This window comes from Staurois parvus, unplaced genomic scaffold (genome assembly GCF_062004578.1).
Source record: "Staurois parvus isolate SC_StPar_1 unplaced genomic scaffold, SC_StPar_1.0 ptg000207l, whole genome shotgun sequence".
Lineage (NCBI taxonomy): Eukaryota > Metazoa > Chordata > Amphibia > Anura > Ranidae > Staurois > Staurois parvus.
Window position 1 is genome coordinate 8,946,347 of NW_028318003.1, and position 12,247 is coordinate 8,958,593.

The 12,247-nt window shown below is 42.3% G+C and overlaps 2 protein-coding genes across 3 annotated transcripts in view; one reads left to right on the forward strand and one right to left on the reverse strand.

The window, feature by feature from the left end:
- LOC149461273 (uncharacterized) overlaps window positions 1–12,247 on the forward strand; it is a 128,963-nt gene that overhangs the window by 96,261 nt on the left and 20,455 nt on the right. The gene's annotated exons all lie outside the window — the stretch shown is intronic.
- TMPRSS13 (transmembrane serine protease 13) overlaps window positions 1–12,247 on the reverse strand; it is a 104,974-nt gene that overhangs the window by 10,700 nt on the left and 82,027 nt on the right. The window lies entirely within an intron of this gene.

Here is a 12,247-nt window from a genome sequence, read left to right on the forward strand (position 1 = left end):
CAGACACTCTGTATCATGTCTATAAGGCAATGTGGGAGGATGGCCCATATTGCCCGACTAGCTCCCAGGCACATATTAATCTCATAGCTAAGAAGGGGAAAGACCCACTGCTCCCAGGATCGTACCGACCTATCTCTTTAATGAATGTAGATGACAAAATACTTTCCAAAATCGTGGCATCCCGGTTTGCCCTACATCCAGCCCAATCGTGCCAGATCGCTCAGCAACGCTTAACATTCGCAAAGCTATTAGCCCTGGAACATGCTAAAACAAACCCACAGATGGATCCAGCACATATATCTTTGGATGCTGAAAAAGCCTTCGACAACATAAGCTTTGCCTGGCTCTTCAAGGTTATAAGGAGGCTTGGCTTTTTGGTCCCCATTTTGGAACTTTTACGACACATGTACTCCTCGCCTACAACTAGATAATTCACACCTGACTTTATTTCCCCGAGCATTCCCTTGACCAAAGGCACCAGGCAGGGCTGCCCGCTCTCCCCCCTCCTCTTTAACATCACCCTTGATTCATAACAGTTCTGCTTCTCTTCTTGGTGAGCTGTGATTGGCCCACAGCTCTCACATGATACATGAGGCCAATCACAGTACCCTGTACCATGTGACCAGCTCGAGCCAATCACAGATCACTGTATTTTGAGCTGTCATGAACTTTTTCATTCATGACATTTCAAAGCAAACATTGCATTGCAGGTGCAATAATCTTTACTGCTCCTGCAATGCAAAGTGTAAAAAAAAAAGAAAAATCCCTGATCACTCCCCCAGAGTAGTACAATGTTACTCTGGTAACATTGTACTACTCTGATGAAAGTATTTAAACAAAAATAGTTTAAAAAAATAAATAAATAATGTTTAAAAAAAAATAAAAATATTTTTGTTTTTTAACTACACTCAGGTCCATAAATATTGGGACATCGACACAATTCTAACGTTTTTGGCTCTATACACTACCACAATGGATTTGAAATGAAACAAACAAGATGTGCTTTAACTTTAGACTGTCAACTTTAATTTGAGGGTATTTACATCCAAATCAGGTGAACGGTGTAGGAAGTACAACAGTTTGCATATGTGCCTCCCACTTGTTAAGGGACCAAAAGTAATGGGACAGAATAATAATCATAAATCAAACTTTCACTTTTTAATACTTGGTTGCAAATCCTTTGCAGTCAATTACAGCCTGAAGTCTGGAACGCATAGACATCACCAGACGCTGGGTTTCATCCCTGGTGATGCTCTGCCAGGCCTCTACTGCAACTGTCTTCAGTTCCTGCTTGTTCTTGGGGCATTTTCCCTTCAGTTTTGTCTTCAGCAAGTGAAATGCATGCTCAATTGGATTCAGGTCAGGTGATTGACTTGGCCATTGCATAACATTCCACTTCTTTCCCTTAAAAAACTCTTTGGTTGCTTTTGCAGTATGCTTTGGGACATTGTCCATCTGCACTGTGAAGCGGCGTCCAATGAGTTCTGAAGCATTTGGCTGAATATGAGCAGATAATATTGTCCAAAACACTTCAGAATTCATCCTGCTGCTTTTGTCAGCAGTCACATCATCAATAAATACAAGAGAACCAGTTCCATTGGCAGCCATACATGCCCACGCCATGACACTACCACCACCATGCTTCACTGATGAGGTGGTATGCTTAGGATCATGAGCAGTTCCTTTCCTTCTCCATACTCTTCTCTTCCCATCACTCTGGTACAAGTTGATCTTGGTCTCATCTGTCCATAGGATGTTGTTCCAAAACTGTGAAGGCTTTTTTAGATGTCGTTTGGCAAACTCTAATCTGGCCTTCCTGTTTTTGAGGCTCACCAATGGTTTACATCTTGTGGTGAACCCTCTGTATTCACTCTGGTGAAGTCTTCTCTTGATTGTTGACTTTGACACACATACACCTACCTCCTGGAGAGTGTGTCTTGATCTGGCCAACCGTTGTGAAGGGTGTTTTCTTCACCAGGGAAAGAATTCTTCGGTCATCCAACACAGTTGTTTTCCGTGGTCTTCCGGGTCTTTTGGTGTTGCTGAGCTCACCGGTGCGTTCCTTCTTTTAAGAATGTTCCAAACAGTTGTTTTGGCCACGCCTAATGTTTTTGCTATCTCTCTGATGGGTTTGTTTTGTTTTTTCAGCCTAATGATGGCTTGTTTCACTGATAGTGACAGCTCTTTGGATCTCATCTTGAGAGTTGACAGCAACAGATTCCGAATGCAAACAGCACACTTAAAATGAACTCTGGACCTTTTATCTGCTCATGGTAATTGGGATAATGAAGGAATAACACACACCTGGCCATGGAACAGCTGAGAAGCCAATTGTTCCATTACTTTTGGTCCCTTAACAAGTGGGAGGCACATATGCAAACTGTTGTAATTCCTACACCGTTCACCTGATTTGGATGTAAATACCCTCAAATTAAAGCTGACAGTCTGCAGTTATAGCACATCTTGTTCGTTTCATTTCAAATTCAGGGAGAGCGCAATATGTGCCTGAAAAACCGATTCGCTCGCCTGTTGGTAAAGTAGTTGGGGCCGTTTCTTACATTGCATTGTATAGGAGATTATGCGCCCTCTAAGGAATGCCTTCTGGGTGGGAGAAGTAGGTGGGAGGGAGGGGAGGGAAGGGGGAAGGCAGTGGGGATAGAGAAGACAGGGGGAATGGCGAAAAGGGGAAAAAAACCTGAGGACTCTCTTCGCCTATCCAAGGGGATAGGTGTGCAGGGAGGATCGCCACAGGGGAGGCATGAAACAAGACAGACAAGAACCAAACATTAGCCAGACAGTCCCCAAGAAGGGACATAAAAACAAGGAAAACCATTACATATCATCCAGTGAAACAGTGAAACAGGTCAGCGGGTAATGTCTTCGGCCCAACCAAAGCGCACCCGTTTATGCAGTGTCTTTTGGGGACTCAGTTGATTCTGGGAGGGCACGAAGTTTCCCCTTGGGGGGAGGAGGAAGATGGTGAAGAAGAAGGACTTTGATCCATGGCTGCTTCAGGGATATTGTTAAGGTATTGTTCCACTTCCAACGGTGAGGTGAAGGATAGCCTTTCTCCATCCAGCGGCTGGATACGAAGAACAGCGGGATAAGCCAGGGTGAATTTAACCTGCCTGTGATAGAGTGGAGAAGGCCTTATGTTGTCGCCTAACCTCCAATGAGTAGTCCGTGAACAAGAGCAATTGGTGCCCGTCTACAGATAAAGCATGTGTGCGCCGGAATTTCTGAAGGATGGCCTGTTTGTCAGCATAGTTCAGATAGTGTACAATCACCAGCGAATCGGCCAAAACGTTGGGCTCTTTCAAATGCTCTTTCAAACGCACAGGGGTGTCGCAGGCCTAGGTGCTCTGGAATGGACGTAACACATATGTTGAGCAGCATGGAGGGACAATATGGCAGGCCTATGCGCAAATTGCTTTGCCGTGAGTGGTTTTCTAGATCTTCTACCTTATCCTGAAGCTCTCTTTGAACCATAGTAAGTCGGGCTACTACAGCAGAAACAGCTGAGTCTGTGCATGGAGATCTTTATGTAGCTGTTCTAGCCCTTTAAGAACAGCACTGTCGACCGCTGCCATGAGAGTAGGCGTTAGGAGTGCCATGACTGCGTGGGCAATGCCCGCTGGTGAGGCAGGGTCTGGAGGCCGAGGAGTAGGAGGCTGTGGCTGCTGTGGGTTCTGCTGATCCCCTGTGAAAGTGTGAGTGCTTGCAGCGGCATCCATCTTGGCTGCAGCGTCCGCTGTGTCCCCCTGTGACAGGCAGGGGACAGAAGAGGAGTGGGCGTAGGACCACTCCACAAAGCAGTCCATATGTTCCCTCAAAGCCGTAGGCAGAAAGAGGGGGCGGCCCCTGAATTGTAGCAGGCATGGGACCGCAGAGGTGGAGGAGGGTGGCGGGAGCAGGGGTGGCTCACCTCTGCTCCATACGGCGCCGGAGCTGGAAATGTACAAGTGGTTAATGCAGGTGTACAGAGACTGCTGGGAGCTGAATGCTGAAAGCAGAACTTTCTTCACAGTCAAGCTGCAGCTAAACTACACACTCCATGAACACTCACCAGGGGGTGGGAGCATATACAAGTAAAAGCACAGGAACACAGAGGTGGGTGGGAGAGAAACATGGCTGGTGTAAGGAGCATATTTGAGAGCTGTGTTGAGCAATGTGGGCCCGGACTAGACCAGGTTAGGCCGAGAAGCCGCAGAGTATACTGTTTAAGCTGAGCATCAAGACTTTAATACAGTTCCTCATGTTGTGGTGACCCCCAACCATAAAATTATTTACCCAGTAATTATAATTCATGAGTGTCGTTTTACCTCCAATACTGCTGCTTTCAACACAGTAGCTGCTTTTAACAGAGTAGCTGCTTTCAACACAGCAGCTGCTTTCTACACAGTAGCTGCTCTTTACACATCGGAAATATGTGTTTTCTGATTGTCTTAGGGGACCCCTGTGAAAGGGGCGTTCGACCCCCCCAAAGGGGTCGCGACCCACAGGTTGAGAACCACTGATCTATACCTTAGTTTGTAGACGCTATAACTTTCACACAAAGCAAATAATATACACTTATTGGGATTTGTTTTACCAAAAACATGTAGCAGAATACATTTTGGCCTAAATTTATAACTAACTTTGAGTTTACTATATATTTTTTATAGCTGAAAGTAAAAAATATTGTTTTTCTTCACCATTTTTGGTCTTTGTTTGTTGATAGCGTGAAAAATAAAAAGCACACAGGTGATCAAATACCACCGAAAGAAACCTCTATATGTGTGAAAAAAAGGACGTAAATTTCGCTTGGGTGCAGCATTGCATGACCGCGCAATTATCAGTTGAATCAGTGCAGCACCGAGTAGCAAAAAGAGGCCTGGTCATTAAGAAGGGTAAATCCTCAGGAGGGCAGGTGGTTAAACTCAAAATCATAAATGTAATATATTACAGCTTACCAATCCTTAGATGAGGGGGATGAAGTGACACACCTCCTGTATTAGAGTGCCCCACTCTAATACACAGAGGGAACCTTAGGACAGCAGCATTGTCAGTCTGAGGACAGGGGAGTGTTAGATGTACTAGCAGATTTAGATACACTAACACATTGGTGCCAAACTCCAGCTCACACAGTTACAGCAACAATTTTCTTTCTTTTGGAATAAAAGGTTTACACAAATAAATAAAAAGTGATCATTGTAAGCACCCATGTCAGTGGTAAATGGTTTGTCTGAACCATTTAACTGCTACATTTGCAGGATACTCTATTCTTTTCAAAAACAACAGACTTACTGGTTGGATCACCAGGTGAAAATAAAAAAAAGAAAGCCTAAAAAAGAAAGCTGCACAGCCATCACATCTAAGGATTGGTAAGCTGCAATATAATAAATGTTTGCCTTTGTGTTGAATACCTCTTTAAACTATTTACAAATTAACAAGCAATAAAGGAGCTTTAAAGGGTTAGTTCACCTTTTCAGAACAAAAGTAAAGGTGAACTAACACCCTACATCCTTCCCAACCTCCTGGTCCTACTGCACTTACCTCTGTGGTTTATACAATTTCAGTGCCCATGTACCACTGTCCAGGGGAGGGGTGTCCGGGGGAGAGGTGGGGAGGTCGCAGGGGGTTTGTTCACATTTTAATTTTTTTCTGAAAAAGGTGAACTTACACTTTAAAACAAGCCATCCCTTAGCTTTCTTGCTGTTTTTTAATGTTCCTTCTCAAAGATTCTCAAAGATCACATCAAAGACTGCAAAGGCAGATTTCAGACTGTTTCTAACAGATTAGAAACACCTGCTGGTTGTCTGCATTAAAAGGTTAGCATCCTGCCAGGCGCTGCTCTCAGAGGGAAAAAAAAGCTAAAACTTAAATGCTTGTGTTGTGAACTTTGAAAATGAATTCTTTCCACCACGCATAGATTAGATGCAGAGGTGAATGTGGGTTTTGAGGTGATTTTACTGCTTGTGAAGAATATGGAAATACTTTAGTGTGCATGATCTGGGCACAGGTTCACTTAATGTATAACAAAAGTCAAAACCACAAATGACATATACAGTTGCAAGAAAAAGTATGTGAACCCCTTGGGATTACGTGGAGTTTTGCATGAATTGGGCATAAAATGTGCTCTGAACGTCATCTAAGTCACAACAATAGAAGAACACAGTCTGCTGAACATAATACTACACAAACATTAGATGTTGCCATGGTTTAATTGCACATAACATGTAAACATTCACAGTGCAGGGAGGAAAAAGTATGTGAACCTTTGGACTTAATAACTGGTTGACCCTCCTTTGGCAGCAATAACCTCAACCAAAACGTTTCCTGTAGTTGCAGATCAGACCTGCACAACGATCTGGAGTAATTTTGGACCACTCCTCTTTACAAAACTGTTTCAGTGTAGCAATATTCTTGGGATGTCTGGTGTGAATCGCTCTCTTAAGGTCATGCCACAGCATTTCAATCGGGTGAGGTCAGGACTCTGACTGGGCCACTCCAGAAGGCGTATTCTGTGCTGTTGCAGCCATTGTTTTGTTGAATTACTTGTATGCTTTGGGTCATTGTCCTGTTGCATCACCCATCCTCTGCGGAGCTTCAGTAGGCGGACAGATGGTCGTACGTTTTCCTGCAGAATGTCTTGATAAACTCTGGAATTCATTTTCCCATCAATGACAACAATCCGTCCAGGCCGAGGCAGCAAAGCAGCCCCAAACCATGATGCTCCCTCCACCATGTTTTACAGTGGGGATGAGGTTTTGATGTTGGTGTGCTGTGCCTTTTTTTCTCCACACATAGTGTTGTGTGTTCTTCCCAAACAACTCAGTCTTGGTTTCCTCTGTCCACAGTATATTTTGCCAGTAGTGCTGTGGAACATCCAGGTGCTCTTTTGCAAACTTCAAACGTGCTGAAATATTCTTTTTGGACAGCAATGGCTTCCTCCGTGGTGTCCTCCCATGTACTCCATTCTTGTTTAATGTTTTCCTTATTGTAGATGTGTCAACAAAAATGTTAGCATGTGCCAGAGATTTCTGTAGGTCTTTAGCTGACACTCTGGGATTCTTCTTTACCTCATGCAGCATTCTGCGCTGTGCTCTTGCAGTCATTTTTACAGGACGACCAAGCCTAGGGAGAGTAGCAACAGTGCTAAACTTTCTCCATTTGTAGACAGTCTGTCTTACCGTGGACACATGAACATCAAGGCTTTTGGAGATACTTTTGTAACCCTTTCCAGCTTCATGCAAGTCAAGAATTCTTGATCGTACGTCTTCTGAGAGCTCTTTTCTGCGAGGCATGGTTCACATCAGACAGTGTTTCTTGAAACCAGTAAACCCAAAACAGGTGTGTGTTTTTTAAGGGCAGGACAGCTGTCAGCAACACATCCAATATCATCACACTGATTGGAGTCAAGGTTGGCTCACTCCTGGCTCCAATTAGCTCTGGGAGAAGTCATTAAGCTAGGGCCTCACATACTTTTTCCTCCCTGCACTGTGAATGTTTACATGTTATGTGCAATTAAACCATGGTAACATCTAATGTTTGTGTAGTATTATGTTCAGCAGACTGTGTTCTTCTATTGTTGTGACTTAGATGACGTTCAGAGCACATTTTATGCCCAATTCATGCAAAACTCCACGTAATCCCAAGGGGTTCACATACTTTTTATTGCAACTGTATGCAATTCTCAATTGCTTCATCCTGTTTTTTTAAATGATGTGTACATTTAGTCCTATAAATATCTAACCAGGGTTGTGTTTTTTTCACTTTTGCAATCAGCTGGAAATTCATGTATCACCCTGTCCCCCAAATCCCCGTACTTGCTGTTATGATAAGACAAAAAAACTAAAATACTGTAGCTGCAATTCAGAGATGGACTGGAGATCTGCACACATTTTTAAAGTAAAAAAAAAAATCAACAAAACTGATACAGCATTTTGAGTCAGTGATTAAAGGTCTATATTGATGCTTAATACAATGAATGTGACTTTAATACTTCTTTAAAAAGAAAGTCAAGAATGGTTTATTTGATAGCTTATCAAGCATAAAACTACAGGTGAAACTCGAAAAATTAGAATATCGTGCAAAAGTTCATTTATTTCAGTAATGCAACTTAAAAGGTGAAACTAATATATGAGATAGACTCATTATATGCAAAGCAAGATAGTTCAAGCCGTGATTTGTCATAATTGTGATGATTATGGCTTACAGCTCATGAAAACCCCAAATCCACAATCTCAGAAAATTAGAATATTACATGCAATCAATAAAACAAGGATTGTACATAGAACAATATCGGACTCTGAAAAGTATAAGCATGCATATGTACTCAGTACTTGGTTTGGGCCCCTTTTGCGGCAATTACTGCCTCAATGCGGGGTGGCATGGAAGCTATCAACCTATGGCACTGCTGAGGTGTTATGGAAGACCAGAATGCTTCAATAGCGGCCTTCAGCTCTTCTGCATTGTTCGGTTTCATGTCTCTCATCTTTCTCTTGGCAATGCCCCATAGATTCTCTATGGGGTTCAGGTCAGTCGAGTTTTCTGGCCAATCAAGCACAGTAATCCCACGGTCATTGAACCAGGTTTTGGTGCTTTTGGCAGTGTGGGCAGGTGCCAAGTCCTGCTGGAAAATGAAGTCAGCATCCCCATAAAGCTCGTCTGCGGCATGAAGCATGAAGTGCTCCAAAATCTCCTGGTACTGGACTTAATGAAGCACAGTGGACCAACACCAGCAGATGACATGGCTCCCCAAATCAACACAGACTGTGGAAACTTCACACTGGACTTCAAGCATCTTGCAGTGTGTGCCTCTCCATTCTTCCTCCATACTCTGGGTCCTTGTTTTCCAAATGAGATGCAAAAGTTGCTCTCATCAGAAAAGAGGACTTTGGACCACTGAGCAACAGACCAGGTCTGTTTTTCTTTAGCCCAGGTAAGATGCTTCTGACGTTGTTTGTTGTTCAGGAGCGGCTTGACAAGAGGAATACGACATTTGAAGCCCATGTCCAGGATCCGTCTGTGTGTGGTGGCTCTTGATGCACTGACTCCAGCCTCAGCCCACTCCTTGTGAAAGTCCCCAACACTTTTGAATGGCCTTTTCCTGACAATCCTCTCCAGGCTGCGGTCATCCCTGCTGCTTGTGCACCTTTTTCTTCCACACTTTTTCCTTCCACATAACTTTCTATTAATGTGCTTTGATGCAGCACTTTGGGAACATCCAACTTCTTTTGCAATTACCTTTTGAGGCTTTCCCTCCTTATGGAGGGTGTCAATGATGGTTTTCTGCACAACTGTCAGGTCAGCAGTCTTTCCCATGATTGTGATTCCTACTGAATCAGACTGAGAGATCATTTAAAGGCTCAGGGACCCTTTGCAGGTGATATGGCTTAATTAGCTGATTAGAGTGGGACACTTTGAGCCTAGAATATTGCACCTTTTCACAATATTCTAATTTTCTGGGATTGTGGATTTGGGGTTTTCATGAGCTGTAAGCCATAATCATCACAATTATGACAAATCACGGCTTTAACTATCTTGCTTTACATGTAATGAGTCTATCTCATATATTAGTTTCACCTTTTAAGTTGCATTACTGAAATAAATGAACTTTTGCACGATATTCAAATTTTTCGTGTTTCCCCTGTATAATAAGAACTTCTGCATGGTCGTACATGAGACTACAAACATGTCAGTGTGCTTGCATTATATAGACTTTTTTTGTCAATATGGCGAAGGACACTTTGATAGTTTCAATAGAACCCATAACTGTTATTAGTAGTCAGCCATATTGGTCTGGACTTGCTCTATAATGCTGAAGGAAGTATTTGCTACTTATCCAACTCTAGCCCTTAAACTACTTAGATGAGTCCTTCAACGTTACAGAACAGGTCCAGCTGAAAGTGGCAAACTGTTACTGGCTATACCTATAAGCCCAACTCAACTGCATCATTTCCATAGCTTTCATATACATTTCAAATATGTTTACTTTTGCTCTACTTTGTAGATGGCAAAGCATGAAGTAGGGAGGGAGACAACGCTAAGTCAGTGGAGGCCCCAAAGTAGAGCAGGGACTGTGCTACCTGGAAAAACTAAAAGGAGTCTTTTCAACATGGTTGAAAAATGCACACAGAATATAAACATTGAAGTATAGCACATATAGCAGAAGTAATTTCCTGGTGAACACTCAGAACGCTATAAAAACGCAGGTGCTAATAATAAAGGTAATACTGGGAAAAGCCTGCAACTATACAGAGATCACCTTCAGCATTACTTAGAGGATATTTGGATCCCCCATATACACATTTGTATCTTAGTTGGGAGCATGCACTCATTGCTACTTGACTAAGTGTAATAAGTGAAGTAGCATATCTGCATTATCATCATTTTTATGAGTGTTATTTTAAACTTTCACTCCAACCCTGTAGTTCCCAAAAAAAAATTAACCTTTGGCTTGCTTGCTGCAACCAGTTCAATAATAAAGCCTTTGGACTCCCAAGGATTTTTCATTTGGCACTCTCTTTGGCCTATTACACTTACATAGTTAGTATGGCTGAAAAAAGACAAAAGTTCATCCAGTTCAACCAGAAAAAAAAGTTGTAATCATATACCCAAAGTTGATCCAAAGGAAGGCAAAAAAGCACAGCAAAGCATGATCCAATTTGCTCCTGCAGGGAAAACAATTCCTCCCTGATCCCCCGAGAGGCAATTGGATATTCCCTGGATCAATTTTACCTATACTGTTAGTATCCAATTATATTATGTGTATCTAAGAAAGAATCCAGGACTTTTTTAAAGCAATACACTGAGCTGACCAGAACCAACTCTTGAGGGAGTCTATTCCACATTTTCACAGCTCTCACTGTGAAGAAACCTTTCCATGTTTAGAGATTAAATTTCTTTTCCTCCAGAGGTAAAGAGTGCCCCCTTGTCCTCTGTGATGACCTCACGGTGAATAACTCTACACAGAGTTTACTATATGAACTACTGATGTATTTATACATGTTGATCATATCCCCCCTTAATCTCCTCTACTCAAGACGGAATAAATTCAGTTCCTCTAATCTTTCCTCATAGCTGAGCTCCTCCATGCCTCTTATCAGTTTGGTTGCCCTTCTCTGTACTTTCTCCAGTTCCCCAATGTGCTTTTTGTGAATTGGTGCCCAAAACTGCATATTCCAGATGAGGTCTTACTAATGATTTGTACCGGGGTAATATGATATCTATCTCTTTGGAGTCTATACCTCTTTTAATACAAGAGAGGATTTTGCTCTCTTTAGAAACCGCAGCTTGGCATTGCATGCCATTATTAAGCTTGTGATCTCCCAGAACTCCCAGATCCTTCTCCACCATTGATTCCCCCAGTTGTACCCCTCTAGTATGTATGATGCATGCATATGCCTAGCCCCCAAGTGCACTTGGATTGTTCAACTGGAGTGAATGCCCTCCCCTGGGAAATCTGCATTTTTCTGGTGAGCTGCTGAATACAGGCCATCAATGGGCTTAAGTAATAACTTTATCCACATTTTTTGGAAAATCCTTGTCCAGCGCCCCTCTACCAATTCCTCCTGGGCTGTCCTAAGAATTTCTAGTTTATCAAACCTTACCAAACTTGTGGCTATAGACAATATTTTTACATACAGAAGACTAATTGCTCATCTTCACCAGTGCAGTACAGAAATACATGCTGGATGTAATGTGCTGTGCTAAAATTTACTGTACTGCAATAAGTATTTACGCTAATTTTTTGTGGGTTTTTACAAGCGTTTTGCTCCATTTTTTTTAATTTCCTTTCTGTGAACATGTGAAATTGTGGATGTATGAACAAAAGTACACTGATTAAAAGGTGTATTGTGTTGTTAGTGCATTACTTTATCATAACACACATTTTTCAACAACTGCACAACAGATGCACAAAGCAGGGAATTTAAAAATGGTCTACACTTTACACAACAAATTTATGTGAAGAAGGTTATATATTAGAATGGAAGCTACTTTCCTGCAGTTTTGGGTAGCTGTAAATGTAGAGTCTGGCACAGTTTTAACATGATGGTAAGAATGAGCCTTTACAGCTACAGCTTTAACTTTCAGTGAGGACTGCATTTGAACACTGCGCTTATACTTCATAGTTTCCAAGGTAAAGACTTGGGGTTCTTTATCTGCAGGCTGGCTCCTGCTGACATTTCTTTACTTCAGCCTTCACAATGTCAATTGTTTAGCATCTGCATGGAGTCATCCAATTATTTTTATTGCTGTAAAA